General features: G+C 35.5%; 1 protein-coding gene across 5 annotated transcripts in view; it reads right to left on the bottom strand.

Annotated features, from left to right (window-relative positions):
• CNKSR2 (connector enhancer of kinase suppressor of Ras 2) overlaps positions 1 to 13,984 on the bottom strand; it is a 258,934-nt gene that overhangs the window by 147,207 nt on the left and 97,743 nt on the right. The gene's annotated exons all lie outside the window — the stretch shown is intronic.

Here is a 13,984-nt window from a genome sequence, read left to right as displayed (position 1 = left end):
ATGGAAGTGAATTCAATAAGTTCAAAAACCTTGATGATTTTTACTTCATGATCAGAAAAGTTTAGAAAAAAATCCAGCCAAAATCCAGGGAAGATGAATCTTCCAAATCTGCTTGGTGAACTCCTCCCACTCATTTGTCTAGACTCTCCTGCTCAAGGTTACCTTTCCAAGCTCCCCCTTACTCCAGGCAAAGTTTGGCACTCCCTCAATCCTGCTTTCTCAATGTTCTATGAACAGTCTGAAATCGTATGATAACTTCATTCTGAAGCTCTCTAAGGCAGGGACCATGTCCTACTCATCTCTGACTTCTCTTCCTCCCCTAACCCTGGTAGACAGATCCTAGAACATATAAGGCAATTAATATGAGTTGAATAAACTGAAGAGCGAATGAGCTTTAACAATTAGTAGACTTGCTTGATTGAGGACAGAAAGCTAGTGCTTTAGTTAGTATAAATCTATTCATGCTGATAGAGAATAATAGATTTAATGTATGTTACATCCATAATAGTATGGTTAAGACTGAGACATGGTAAAATCATGAAGAAAGTAGAACATAAGTGAATGAAGCTTGGAATATACTGTTCTAAAATGTTCTGGCCCTTGGATGCTTCACAGACTCTCATTTACTTACTGAAGCCTGGTTGTCCAACATTGGAGGTTGTTTTGTTTTTGTTTTCTTGCCTTTACTGTAGGAGGAGCTACAATTTTGCAGCACTCAAGGTGTCACTTTGTATTCATCTCCAACATGTTACATTTGTTCTTTGACCACTGCATTACTCCACTGTAAGGGAGACAGTCCCCTCCTTCTGGTCAGGACTCTTTATTTGCTGCATTCTGTACATGGTCCATGGCCTCAGTCTTTGCTGGGCTCAGCTTCCTCACCCCACAGAAACTGCCAGGCTAAATTTCTCCCCCTTCTTGCAGTCCTGCTCTTTGCTTCTCATGGCTGCACTTTTATTGTGGCTATCAGCTCCTAAGGACAGACAGTGGACAGCATGCAAAGCACATGGGCTTGGTATGAAGAGATGTAGGCAATCATCACACTGCCAGTTACTTGCTGTGTGTCTGTGAGCAAGTTATTTTATATCCTTGAGGTTCAGTTTACACATGTAGAAAATGGGGTAATAAAGATTACTTTATATGGTTTACATGACTAATCAGGATAATGTATTAAAAAAAAAAGTCTGATATGGCTCCTATCCAAAGAAGACACCAAATAAATGCTTATTCTCCCCTGTTGCTTTCCATAAGCTCAAAGGGCTCAGCTCTTACTCATGGGATGAATTATGTCATATTCTTAATGCCATGGCCTTGCTGACCATCTTACAATGACCAGTAATCACACTGCATGGTCATGATGGAAGTTCACATCTCTTCACTCTCTCTGATATTCAAGTTTCAGCACTCTCAGGAGATACAATGAAGGTATTTACCCTTCATTCAAGAGCTGCTAAGCAAAGTGCCAACAGGAAGACCACCTCTCAGAAATAGGGAACCTTACAGGGCCAGCCTCATGGGCATGTGACCTGTGCACAAGGGCCTGCATTTATCATTATGCTTTGCTGGTACCATTTTGGAATTCTTAATTGTTTTTGAACAAGGGGCTCCATATTTTCATTTTGCACTCCCATATTATATAGCCCATCCTGGGACCCCAGTCTCTGTGTGTGTGTGTGTGTTTTTTTTTAAATTTCTCTTGAAAATATTCATCAGCGGCCACGGGGGCAAAGACAGAACGGCAGCACTTTACAAAAACTGGCTACAGTTCAAATTGCTACTGTTTGGCAGGAAGAAAAACAATTTGGGGCCGATTTAAATCTTGTAACTATTCCTTTCCTTCCATATGTGGTTTCATCTTCATTCTTATTTTCTCTTTATCTCAAGGGGGTGGAAAACAATGCTAATGTGAAGGGTTTCTATATAGGATACTTAAATTGCATGATAATCTGAAAATTAGTAAATCAGTATGCTAAAAAGAACGCTCTGTGGTTTCTACAAACTGAAGCATATTTCAAAAGAGTCCAACGCATAAATAAATAGGAAGGTAATGGATATACAAAAATGGCTCAACACGCGTGCATTACAACATTCAGGGCCTCATATGACACGCTGGTAATGAGCAATAGTAGCTCTCCTATTCAAGCACTGGAAGCACTTAAAAGTGGAGTAGAAGGAAGAAAGGCAGAAATACTACATTGTAGGTGTTTTTACAAAAAAAAAAACCAATTAAATCTACTGTATTAAGTTGCAAATCATTTTTTCAGATTTCTCTTCTTGAGTAATTTTGTTTGCCAAATGCCTGCAATGTGCTAAGTCTGCCAGGAATACCAAAGATGAGCAAAACACTGACTTTACCAGCAAAGCTATCAGGATTTAACAGATTAAAGATTTTGGAAAAAATAATAGAAAGACTTAGAAAAGAAACTCCATTAGAACCTTGCTGCCTGTTTTAGAGACAATGTACTAGAACTTTTATACTGTAGCAATTTGGCACTTGGCTAAATAAGCCAATTAGAAGGGGTATAAAATGGCCTGGCTTTAAATGCTAATTCTATACTCATTACTGTATCATACATCAAGCCACTGCAGGAAACCACATTAAGGGTACTACAGCAAAGTTCCAGGGAAGTTATTTATTTTTATTTATTTATTTACTTATTTATTGAACTTGAAGTAGGGTTTAGAACTTCCTTTTCTTTTTTTATACAATTTTTAAGGGTTACTTTCCACTTACAGTTATTACAGAACATTGGCTATATTCCCCCTGTTGTACAATACATCCTTGAGCCTATCTTACACCCAATAGCTTGTACCTCCCACTCCCCTACCCCTATACTGCCCCTCCCTCCTCCACTGGTAACCACTACTTTGTTCCATATATCTGTGAGTCGGCTTCTTTTTTGTTATATTCACTAGTGCGAATGAAAAATGTTGCCTGCCATATCAGCATAAAAAGGATGCTGAGGCCACCAAGCCAACAGCCACTACTGCTGCCCCCCAGCAGTGAGCCCTGAGGGAACTCAGAATGGAGACAAATGGGCTGCCCACTACCAAGCCCTCAGCCACTGCAGCCATCCTCAAAGGTGCACCCTGAGGTGACTCGGGATGGGAAAGAACAAGATACTGGCCTAAGGTACATATCAAAGGAATGATTTCAATGAGCCCAGGCTCTTGCATCTTCCCGTACATAGAAAAGTACTAAATTCATTAACTTGAGATGTCTGGTTTTCTTTAATTAACATGATATTTTGATGTTCCCACTACCTGGTCTTTGTTGCAAAAACCCATGCATATACTGGCCCCTCCCTTACCTCTTCGGGGCCGTCCCTCAGAGCTATCTGAGAGGCTGCCTCTAGGGCTTGAGTCCTCAGAAAGTCCACCAAATAAAACACAATTCTCAGCTTTTAGATTGTGCATTTTTTTCAGCTGACACTAGTTTGTTGTATTCTTTAGATTCCACATATAAGTGACATCGTACAGTATTTGTCTTTCTCTGTCCAACTTATTTCATTTAGCACAATGCCTTCCACATCCTTGTAAAAAGTGAATTTTTTCCTTCAGTGAATTTGTGGTATTACGTTGTTTTAAAACACAGTATTATCTATTGCTACCTAATAGTCCAAAAAAAGAAATTAACTATAATATAGCAAGAAAAATGTATCCTTTATTATTAAAAGTTAACATTAACATTATAGAGCACCTACCATGTGTCCCGCACAACGCTAAATACTTCATTATTTCATGTATCCTTTTAACAACTTCCTGAAGTAGGTAGTATTATAGCCAGTTTAGCAGATGAGAAAGCAAGGCTAAATAAACAGACAAAGGTCATTGCCTTGGCAAAAAAAAAAACCACAACTTGAATTCTTAATCATTATGCTTACCATCTCTTACTTCGATCCTTAAATCTCCATTTGTTTCTGATCAATTTCATTTTTGTATTGTTTAAAAGCTATGTCAGTATTAAATGGATGTTGTATTAACATGTTTAAACTACACAGTATAATGAAATATAAGGTGAGCCTGCAAGTGTTCTTGCAATTTAGAATGCAGTTTAGATAAGGACTAGTAGATCTGAGACTATGAAAGACACAGCTCTCTGGGAAAACTTGAAATTTTAACAGCAAAAGGACAACTCTTTCCTAGCAAGAAGATAACTGGTAACCACTTGTATAAAGGGGATTCTTCTGCTATTTTTGCAATATAAATACCAAAGGATTTTAAATTCTATTTATCTTTAGTTCTAAAAGCAGAAGGAAATTTTTAAATTTTAAATTAAAGCCTAGTAAATAATATGTCTTTAGTAAAGTTAAAGGGAACATAAAATGGCAATGAGTATTATAACTGATCCTCTGGATTCTGTTTATACTACCCAAAATGGTGACAAAGGATTTGTGACTGAATAGCAGTTAACAGAGAGGGCTAGCTGTGACTTAAGAAACTTTTAAAACAGAAGAGTGTCATGGGCTGGATTTAATGGTATTGTCTTTTTTTTTCTCTCCAGTTGTTTACATTAATTTCAAATATGAATTAATATAATTATAGAGCATATTCTCAGGAAGAAATGGGACGTTTTCATACTCTGTTCTGTATACATACTATATTTTATATAGGTTTGCATATAGTGTATGGCTGGTTCACTCAAATCTAAAAGTTCTTAAGGGGAAAAAAGATCTGAACATAGCACGTTTAGTATAAAATAAACAGCGGTTTTTAAAAAGTCATAAAAGCAACATTTTAGTCATCGTGAAGATTCGAAAAACAGCAACCCTACATTAATATACTAACCAATTAGCAGATAGCATTATTTCATTATCTCTGAACAGCATTCTTTCATTATCACTGAATTTATCAGACACTTTTTAGATTAATATGTGAAGTTTTAGCTTTTGTATTTTAAAAAGGAAATGTAGAAAGCATTCTAAGTACAAACAATAGTGAAAAGCTAAGGAGTAGGTAAGAAGTCTTAAGTTAGCCTCTTAGCCTCAGAGGACACTCAGCCAGACATGACTGAGCTACTTAAAGTATTTTTATTTATGTTTTTCTAAATAAGTGGAATACTGGCTATTCTTCTGAGTATATTGGAGGAAATGAATGGAAATATCTTTAGATTCAAAAATCAGACATTCATTTGACGTAGGAAAGAACCTCAGGTTCATAAGCTTAACAAAAGGTTTTACAAAAGGAAATTTCTACTTTCAGATATACACATACATAAAAGGGACAAGAGTATAAAACCAAGATAAACTGAGGAAATAATAAACAGATGAATATGCATTTTAAGATGGCAAGAATGATGTGAAAGCTACAATTTAAGTATAGCTTAAATAATCCAGGTTTCTTATCAGTAACATGGAAAACAGTAACAAAAGTTTAATTTTGATAAATAGTGTATACATATTAAAAGTTATTGATATAAATAATAGTTCAATTAAAATAGTCTAGAGGACAGAGCATATTTTTATTTTATTGTTTGGTTTATATATTAGTATAATTCAGTATTATAAATCATGCAACTCTGTGCCAACTGAGCATGATATTTGCATCATATTTGGTGAACAAGAGAGGCTTTGTTTTTATAAAATAGTGCAAATTTATTCCATATTAAACAGTGAGAACTCTAAATTATATAAGCCTCATTCAGAAATACAGTATTTGTAGTACTTGCCAGATCTCTGTTGAGCTAGCAATTTTGCATTTCTAATTATAATGGTACCCTAAACCTACTGTATAGCACAGGGAGCTCCACTCAATGTTCTATTATAACCTAAATGGGAAAAAGAATAGATAAATGTATAACTGAATCACTTTGCTGTACATCTGAAACTAACACAACATTGTAAATCAACCATACTGTAACATAAAATAAAAATTTTAAAAAAAGACACAAGAGTGAACAATCACAGGTAAATCTGAAAGGGTAAAATTCATAAAGAGAATTTAAATTGATATTAAAAAGTATTAATCTACATACATATTCCCCAACACAGGAAGAATTTATTGCTCATATGAGTAAAGAGAATTGAATAGAAACAATTTTTTAAACTTAAAAAACTAATACAACAGAATAAAATTTCAACTTTAAACCCATGTAAAAATTATATTTGTATACAGCAAAGATTAAAGAGTTTCCAATAGCTTCAGCAAGCAACTGTATTTGCAAATAAATAATAAAGGTCATATGAACTTTGTTCCAACAAGGCCTGGAAAACTCTGCAATCCCTTTAGGTTTCAAACTCTGATGGTGGGGAAAAAAACATAACAAAACAATTAGCAAAATGGAAAGAAATCACCACCACCACTGCTTCATTAAGCCATTCATTCATTCAACAATCACTGAGTATCTGCTCCATGATTCAAATGCCACTGCTATGCTCAAGGATTTCTCAACCTGGGACAGTGTTTCCGGTGATGTATTTGGCTTTGTCCTTAACATCACTGACATTAACCATGCTGTCCTTGTGTTCCTGATCACAGAAAAGAAGCAATAACACTTTAAAATAATAGTCATCTAAGAATGATGAAGTCAGTACCAAACAGTGAGAGAACATCAGTCCCAAATGTGCACCTACACTGATGAGCAAGAAGTGGACCCATGACACTTCCAACTTACAACTACTTTCCTGAGACATCCTGGTCTGAATTAAAGCTGGGACAAGAGCCTCCATTGCTCCTCTGATTTCTGATAGGGAAACAGTCAGCTGGAAACCAGAACTGGATCTGGGAAAGTCTCCACCCTATTTGCCTGCTCTCTCAGGGGCAGGAAGCAGAGCCAGGCAGGCTTGCAGGGAGTCCCCTGACAGATGAGAGGAGTACTCACTCGTGGGCACACTACTTTCCAGGCTCAAGATTAACAAGGGTCTGGACATATTAGTGGCTCGAATAAGATGTAGGTTATTAGGAAGATAATTTCATTTTACTTTAGATTCAAACAGCAAGAGTGAAGCTGTTCATTATGATTGGATGAGCTTCTGGAAAATCCAGGCACCATATATACAGCTTACGGGCAAATAGGGGAAAAACAGCAGAGACCTGGGAGCAATGTCTTTACATATAGTAGAGAAATTCAAAGTTGCCATATATGATTTTATGGAGAAAAGAGCTAATTGCATTGTACCAGCTATTAGTTTACTGGTTGTCAGCTCCAAATTCACCCTTCAGTGTCTGCTCTATGATGACAGGCAGGTCTCTTCAAATATTTCTACTTCACAGTAAGGACAATGTTAAGTTTGTGCCAGTAGAGGGTGCTGGAGGGATACTGCAGGGAGAAGGAGGCTTCTCTTCCCTTTGGGCAGTGTTTTGCTTTTTCTTGCTTCTGCTACAACGTCCATCAGTGACACATGTGTGTGGGGACATCCGTGATGCCCAGACTATGCAGTCCCTCAGTGACCTCACAGCGTCAGCCTGGGCTCAGTGACCACCATCCTGTGGCCCTCTCAGCCTCATACCCACGGCAGCACCCCACTCTCTCTGTGAGCTCTCCTACCAGCATCACTTGCCTGTATCCTGGAAGGTTGTTTCCTGCTTGTCTGGACCAGCTCTGGTTTAGGCAACTCAGTGAAGCCGCAACCTGACTGTTCTAATGATTTCTGACCCTCAGTGTGGGGGAAGGTGTCCACCTCAAGCTGTTCTTCCTTGGGTACTCTCCCCCAGTCCTAGGGCATGCTTTTAGAGTCTCTTTACATCTATATCGGTACTCTTCTATCGCAGTTTAGTTTAGATTAAACTTCCCTTGTTTAAGTTACCATGTGATATCCATCTCCAGACTGATTCAATTACCTTTTTGAAGAAATCTTTACATTTACAGTGACAATAACTATAGTTTTAAAAAATCCATAGTGTCTTTGATCACATAACGAATGGTCTTAGATTAAGATAGTCCTTCAATCTCTCTCTTTTATGTGGTCATACTGTTTTCTACTGATCTTGTGAGTTAGTCACCAAAGATTTATGGCATTTAGACCTTTGAAATCACAGACACTCCAATCCCCCAGCGTAATCAGAAAGGCTAATTTAGTTTGTTCACAGCTAGTAAGTGCCAGAATGGGGTCAGGACACAAAATCTTTTTAACTCTCAAATTGCTGCTCTTTCTATTACATTACTCAGCCTCACTTGACTCAACAACTAAAATGAATACTCTTTGAGAGCGAGGATTGTACACTCAGTCAATCTGAATATGAAAGCATTTTACAATGCAAAATGTTTTCAGCAAATGTGATATTAGCAAAAACATCCATAATATACCAACTTACATACTGTCTATCCAAATCATAAAGACACAGTGAAAACAGATTATTTTGATTTTTTTATGTGTGGTTACATTCCCATTAGTATATACACATTTTTTTTTTTGTCCCATAAAAGACAAACATCTTCTAACTCCATCATATTCTATCTGGATGCCTTCATTCCTGTACAAGACAACAGTTGTGGAGAACTTAATTTACAGTTAAAAAATTTATAAAGCGATAAAGCACCAAACTGCCAAAACCTGAAGATAATCTAATACGACACTCACGAAATCAATGCCTATTTCAGTAATAGAGTTAGCGTGCTTCTTTAGATTGACCACAAAGACAGTGAAGGGGGCCAAAATAGAAGGGTCACATTAACTTTCAAAATAAAGAAGCATCCTAATGCTTTCTATCTACAAAACTCAGTATTAGAATTCATGTTTTAATGAGACTGACCATAATTTGTATGTTCAAATGCTACAGTTACAACCAAAATGTCAACCATACAAAAACATTCAGTTTGCAATGGCCCAAGATCACAGCTTTAAGAGAAGAGTCTATAATTGGCAAAGCTGCCATTTCAGCTTCAGGGACCAATATAAGATTATTTTTATAAAGTAATTAGACCACCACTGTTTTCAAGAAATCTCTAAAGATAAAATATTAATATGATGACTTTTATTTTATTATGGGGCATGCTGCTGCCCTAGTACTTACATCCGCAAGGTTTTGGGAGATTAGAAGAGGGAAACTATGCTTACATAAATGATATGATATAGATGGTGGGGCAAAGTCTAAAATGACCTTTTAATTTTCTCCTCCAGGCTCTTCTCTTAACCTAACTGTTGGTTCTATGCGGTTTTAGCCATTTCTAGTCTAGATAGCAGAGAAGGAACAATAATCTCAGCCCAAATGGAGCTTAGGAGTAAAGAACGCATACACTTATAGGAAGGAAAAAAGTACATACAAAATTTTCATGAAATAAAACAAATAGTTAACAAGCCAAAATAAGCCTAATTCATGATCAAACCTAAATAAGTAATGAAAAAAAATAGCTTGGAGAGAAAAGAGAGGAGAGAGAAGAGAGAGCATTCATGAAAATACCCTGTAAACTGTAAAGTACTATACAATGAAAAGATAGTGTTAACACTAAAATAATAAAATAGGCATTTACTTCATTTGTTCCTCTCATTATCTTTATAAAAACGATGAGGGTAAAATGCTAGCACAAAGCAAGTGCCATATACAAGATCACACTGTTGGTTAATGTAAAAGGTGTATTTGAGTTCAGTACAATCTGATTTAAACAATGTGACTTTAATGATCAATGCCTGGCCTGGGATTTCCATGAGCTTATCAAAGCTGACAAGTGTTTGCGGTTCACCAGCGAGAGCAGCAGAGCTGTGACAAGCAGAATAAGTCTGCTAAAGCACAAGGTCTGAAATGGCTTCTCAGGAATGCTTCTCTCTCCAGATTCAAAGATTGTAGTGAAAGGTGGGAGTAAGGAGAAAGTAGGGTACAGAACTGAAGAGAACTCCAGATTCCCTGCATCTGATTTCCTGTATAAAACAAGGATCTGTGCAGAGCAAAAACAGATGGGCTCCAGCATGCCAGGGAACGCGTAATCAGCGACAAAGCCTAACTGAGAAGGAAATATCAAATCAAGAGAGGTGAAATATATTCCTCTTTATCATCAGGTGACAAGCACTCAGATATATAGTACATTGATATCTGCATTTCCTTTCGTCCTTTACGGTCACACTCTGCCATCTGTTCCATTATATTTAACGGCAAGTTCCAAGGAAACCCAAAGCTGTCCAGTCTCCTTTTATTCATTCTCACATTTCATATTAATAGACATCTCTGTCTACCACTGAAACCAACCAACCCTCTTTTCTACCCAGCTTTTTGGTCCTCAGAGTCTACTACTTTCTCATAAACAACTCTCTCCAATTTTAAAGATAAAAAAGCTGAACAGGAAATGTAACCTATGGATTGTCCAAGCTTCTTTTGACTATTTCACTATGTAGAGAATAAAACTACACATTCAAGGCCATCAGGATTATAAACATAATAAATATTTACTTTTATAAAGAAAAATTATAAAAGTAACATAAACTAACTGAAGAAACTTGGGAGGACACTTGAAATGAACAAAAAAAAAATCAGCTATCATCTTACCAAATAAACACAGTAAATATTAATATAGAATATTTTCTTTTTCAATTTTCAATGGTGATTTATTCTGTGTTTATAATGCTTTGAATCTGGTTTTTACTTATCATTTAGAATGTTTCCATTAATATTGTCACAAAATATTTTTGGTATATTCATAAATTTATTTATGGATAATTTATTCATAAATCATATATTCACAAATACAACTTCAAATAGTATGAATATTTAATCCTGTGAATGCACCATAGTTTACTGAAGCATTAACCTATTATTGCCTATTTTTCATTATTACATATAATTCTGCTATAAACTCTTTCTACAGAAAACGTTATTGCGTTTTAGAATTTATTTTTAGACTAGATTCCCAAGATAGTATAGGAATATGGACTCTGGGGCCAGACCAACTGTGTCACTTGGCAAAAGTCATCTAACCTCTTTATGCTTCCATTTCCTCATCTGTAAAATGGAGATGATAGTAATAATACCTACCTCATAAGGTTGTTATGAGGACCAAATGAGTTAGTTTATACCGAGCATTTAAAATAGTGCCTAAGGCATATGTTAAACACTACATAAATGTTAGTACAGTATTAATGTTTTTGAGCCTTGAAATTGACTAAAACTTAAAAAGGTTTTATGAACATACATGCCTAGCAAGACGGTGTGTCCATTCTAATTTCATCAGATTCTCACCAGCATTTGGATATTTTTAGTGTGTGGTAGTGTGTGTATGTGTGTGTGTATTTGTGTTTATGAATCGATAGGTGAAAATTTGTATTTCATTAGTTTTACAGGAAATCCTTGTTTTCTGAGGATAACTGCCACTGGAAAGTAATGGTAGTCTAGTCTTCGTGGTTTAATTTAGAAATACAGAGCTTGTCTCTTTAAAAAATAAATAAATTCAATGATATTTGCATTATATTTTTGATTTATCATTAAAAACCCTCATTTAAAAAATAGTAGTTAGAACTCATATACTTTTTTATTCCTCTCCATCTATTATAGACTCAAAGTTTGTATCCCCCCCCCAAATTCATATGCTGAAACCTAATCCCCAGTGTGATGGTATCTGGAAGTGGAGCCTTTGAGAGCTAATTGGGTCATGAGTTTGGAGCCTTCTTGAATGGGATTAGAGTCATTATAAAAGAAACCCCACAGAGCTCCCCTTGCCTCTTCCACCATGTGAAGACCCTCTATGAATCAGGGAACAGGCCCTCACTAGACACCAAATCTACTGGTGCCCTGATCTTGGGACTGCCTAGCCTCCAGAAGAGTGAAAAATGTTTGTTGTTTAAGCCACCCAGTCTATTGTATTTTTGTTAAAGCAGCAGGAATGAACTAAGACACCATCTCATCTGGTTTTGTTGTTCACCTTCAGGCCTTTGCTACCACAACCTTCCTATCCTGGAATTCAACTTTTGTTTCATTTATTTGGTAAACATATTCAAGTATACTTTTCAAAATGGTCCTTTAGTGATCTTGCTGATCTAAAAATATCTTTTTATTACTTTCACTTATGAATGATAATTTAGTTAGATATTAACAGTTTTGCTTCAAAGGCTTATGGATTTTGTTCCATTGTCTTCTGGCAGTTAGGGTTTCAGAGTAAATATGTGAATACACTCTAAAATTTGTTTCTTTGAAGTCAAAACCTCACATCTCTCTCTTGCCACTGGTTGAATGAATGTAAAGTTGCTTCTTGCCATAGAAATTGTAAAATGTTACAGAAAATATCTTGAAATTGTTCTTTTTTTAAATTGAAGTATAGTTGATTTACAATGATGTGTTAGTTTCAGGTGTACAGCAAAGTGATTCAGCTATACACACATTTATATCTATTCTTTTTCAGATTCTTTTCCCTTATAGGTTATTACAAAATATTGAGTATAGTTCCCTGTGCTATACAGGAGGTCCTTGTTGGTTATCTATTTTATATACAGTAGTGTGTATATGTTAATCCCAAACTCCTAATTTATCCTTCCCCCCACCTTTCCCCTTTGGTAACCATAAGTTTGTTTTCTATGTCTGTGGTTCTATTTATGTTTTGTATATAAGTTCATTTGTGTTGAAACTGTTATCTTTCCAACACATTTTCTGACTTTGTTGAGTAATCCAAATTTCCCTACTTCTATTTCTAAATTATTCTATTATATCTTTGTTTCCTATTACTTTCTTTCTTAGAAACTAACAATTAATTGAAGGTGGGTTAACCATAATCTATACTCTATAGCTATTATCTTCTCTCATTTTTTGTCTTTTCATTAATTTACTAAATATCTGAGCATCATTAAAGTTTATCTTGTGTCTCACTGTTTCAATTTTCTTCAATATCCAGTCTGCTTTTTGCTGCTTTCAGCATGGTTTAATTTCTTTTTCCATGTTCTGAGTTTTAGAGACTGTTTTCTTAGTCCATATTATGCTCAGTTTATAGTGGCCTTACCTTCTTTATAGTATGGTATTCTATTTTTAATAAAACAATGTTCTTTTAGTTCTCATTGAGAACATTAAATACATGTTCTTAATAAACTTACTTCATGGGGAAAGATTTTCTTCTAATATATGAGAGAATACTTCCTCTTCTCTTTCCCATTCTTTTTCTTTACTCAACTTTAAATAGAGATCTATGTCAGGAAAAGACACACCTCACAACTTTCCTGAGCTATCTCAGTTTGCCCAGGTATTGAAGAACACTCTGATGCTTGTATTGCCTCTGGAATTCCTAGGATAGAGCAGGTTTTCATAAGTGATAAGTTCTCCTTCCTCTTGACAAATGCCTCCCTTACCCTCCAGACAAAATAAAGATATTGGGTCTGGTCTGAGGCGGTTTATGTTCTAGTGCATATCTCAAGCTACTGTAATCTCTACTAGGTTATATGAGTACACATACTCACGTTACATATTAAGAACAAAGTCTCTTACAAATATTGAATCATTATGTTGTATACCTGGAACTAACATAATTTTATCTCAGTAATTTTTTTTTTAATTGTTAAAATTTACCTTAAAAAAAGAGCAAAAGCTCAAAAAATGTTAAATCACTTGACTAAGGTCACTGAGATAGAAAGTGATAGAACTAGGATTCAGACACAGATTTTTAGACTCCAAGTGATTTCTTCTATATTACAGGAAACCTAGAAAGAGACTTTTCCGAAAATTTTGTTTTAAAGAAAGTATTCCATTGTAAAGTTAACTATGCTTCAAAAATAAATAGATAAATAAATAAAAATAAAGTATCCCAGTATTACATGCCAAGTGGAATACTATACTATTTTATTATTTTTAAAAAATAATTCTTACTGTGAGAAAAGTAATATACAAGTATACAACCTTCTAGTGAAGGCTGGGCCATCCTTGCATAAAAAGGCCAGGAAGGGCAGGGGAATAATAATATGAAAATACAAGTGCTTTCTGAGCTGAATTGATTGGTTAATGCCATCCACTGTCTCAATCATTATCAGACAAGATCTTTAAATTCTCACTAGCTGAAACGCAGAATTGCCGAAGTAAATATATTGCATTCATTTCTAAACCTCTTCAATGTTATTTATGTTGTCACTCATCTCTAATAGAG

Source organism: Balaenoptera physalus (assembly GCF_965194825.1).
Source record: "Balaenoptera physalus genome assembly, chromosome: X".
NCBI lineage: Eukaryota > Metazoa > Chordata > Mammalia > Artiodactyla > Balaenopteridae > Balaenoptera > Balaenoptera physalus.
Note: the sequence above shows the minus strand (reverse complement) of the source record. Positions and strands in the feature narration are given on the sequence as shown.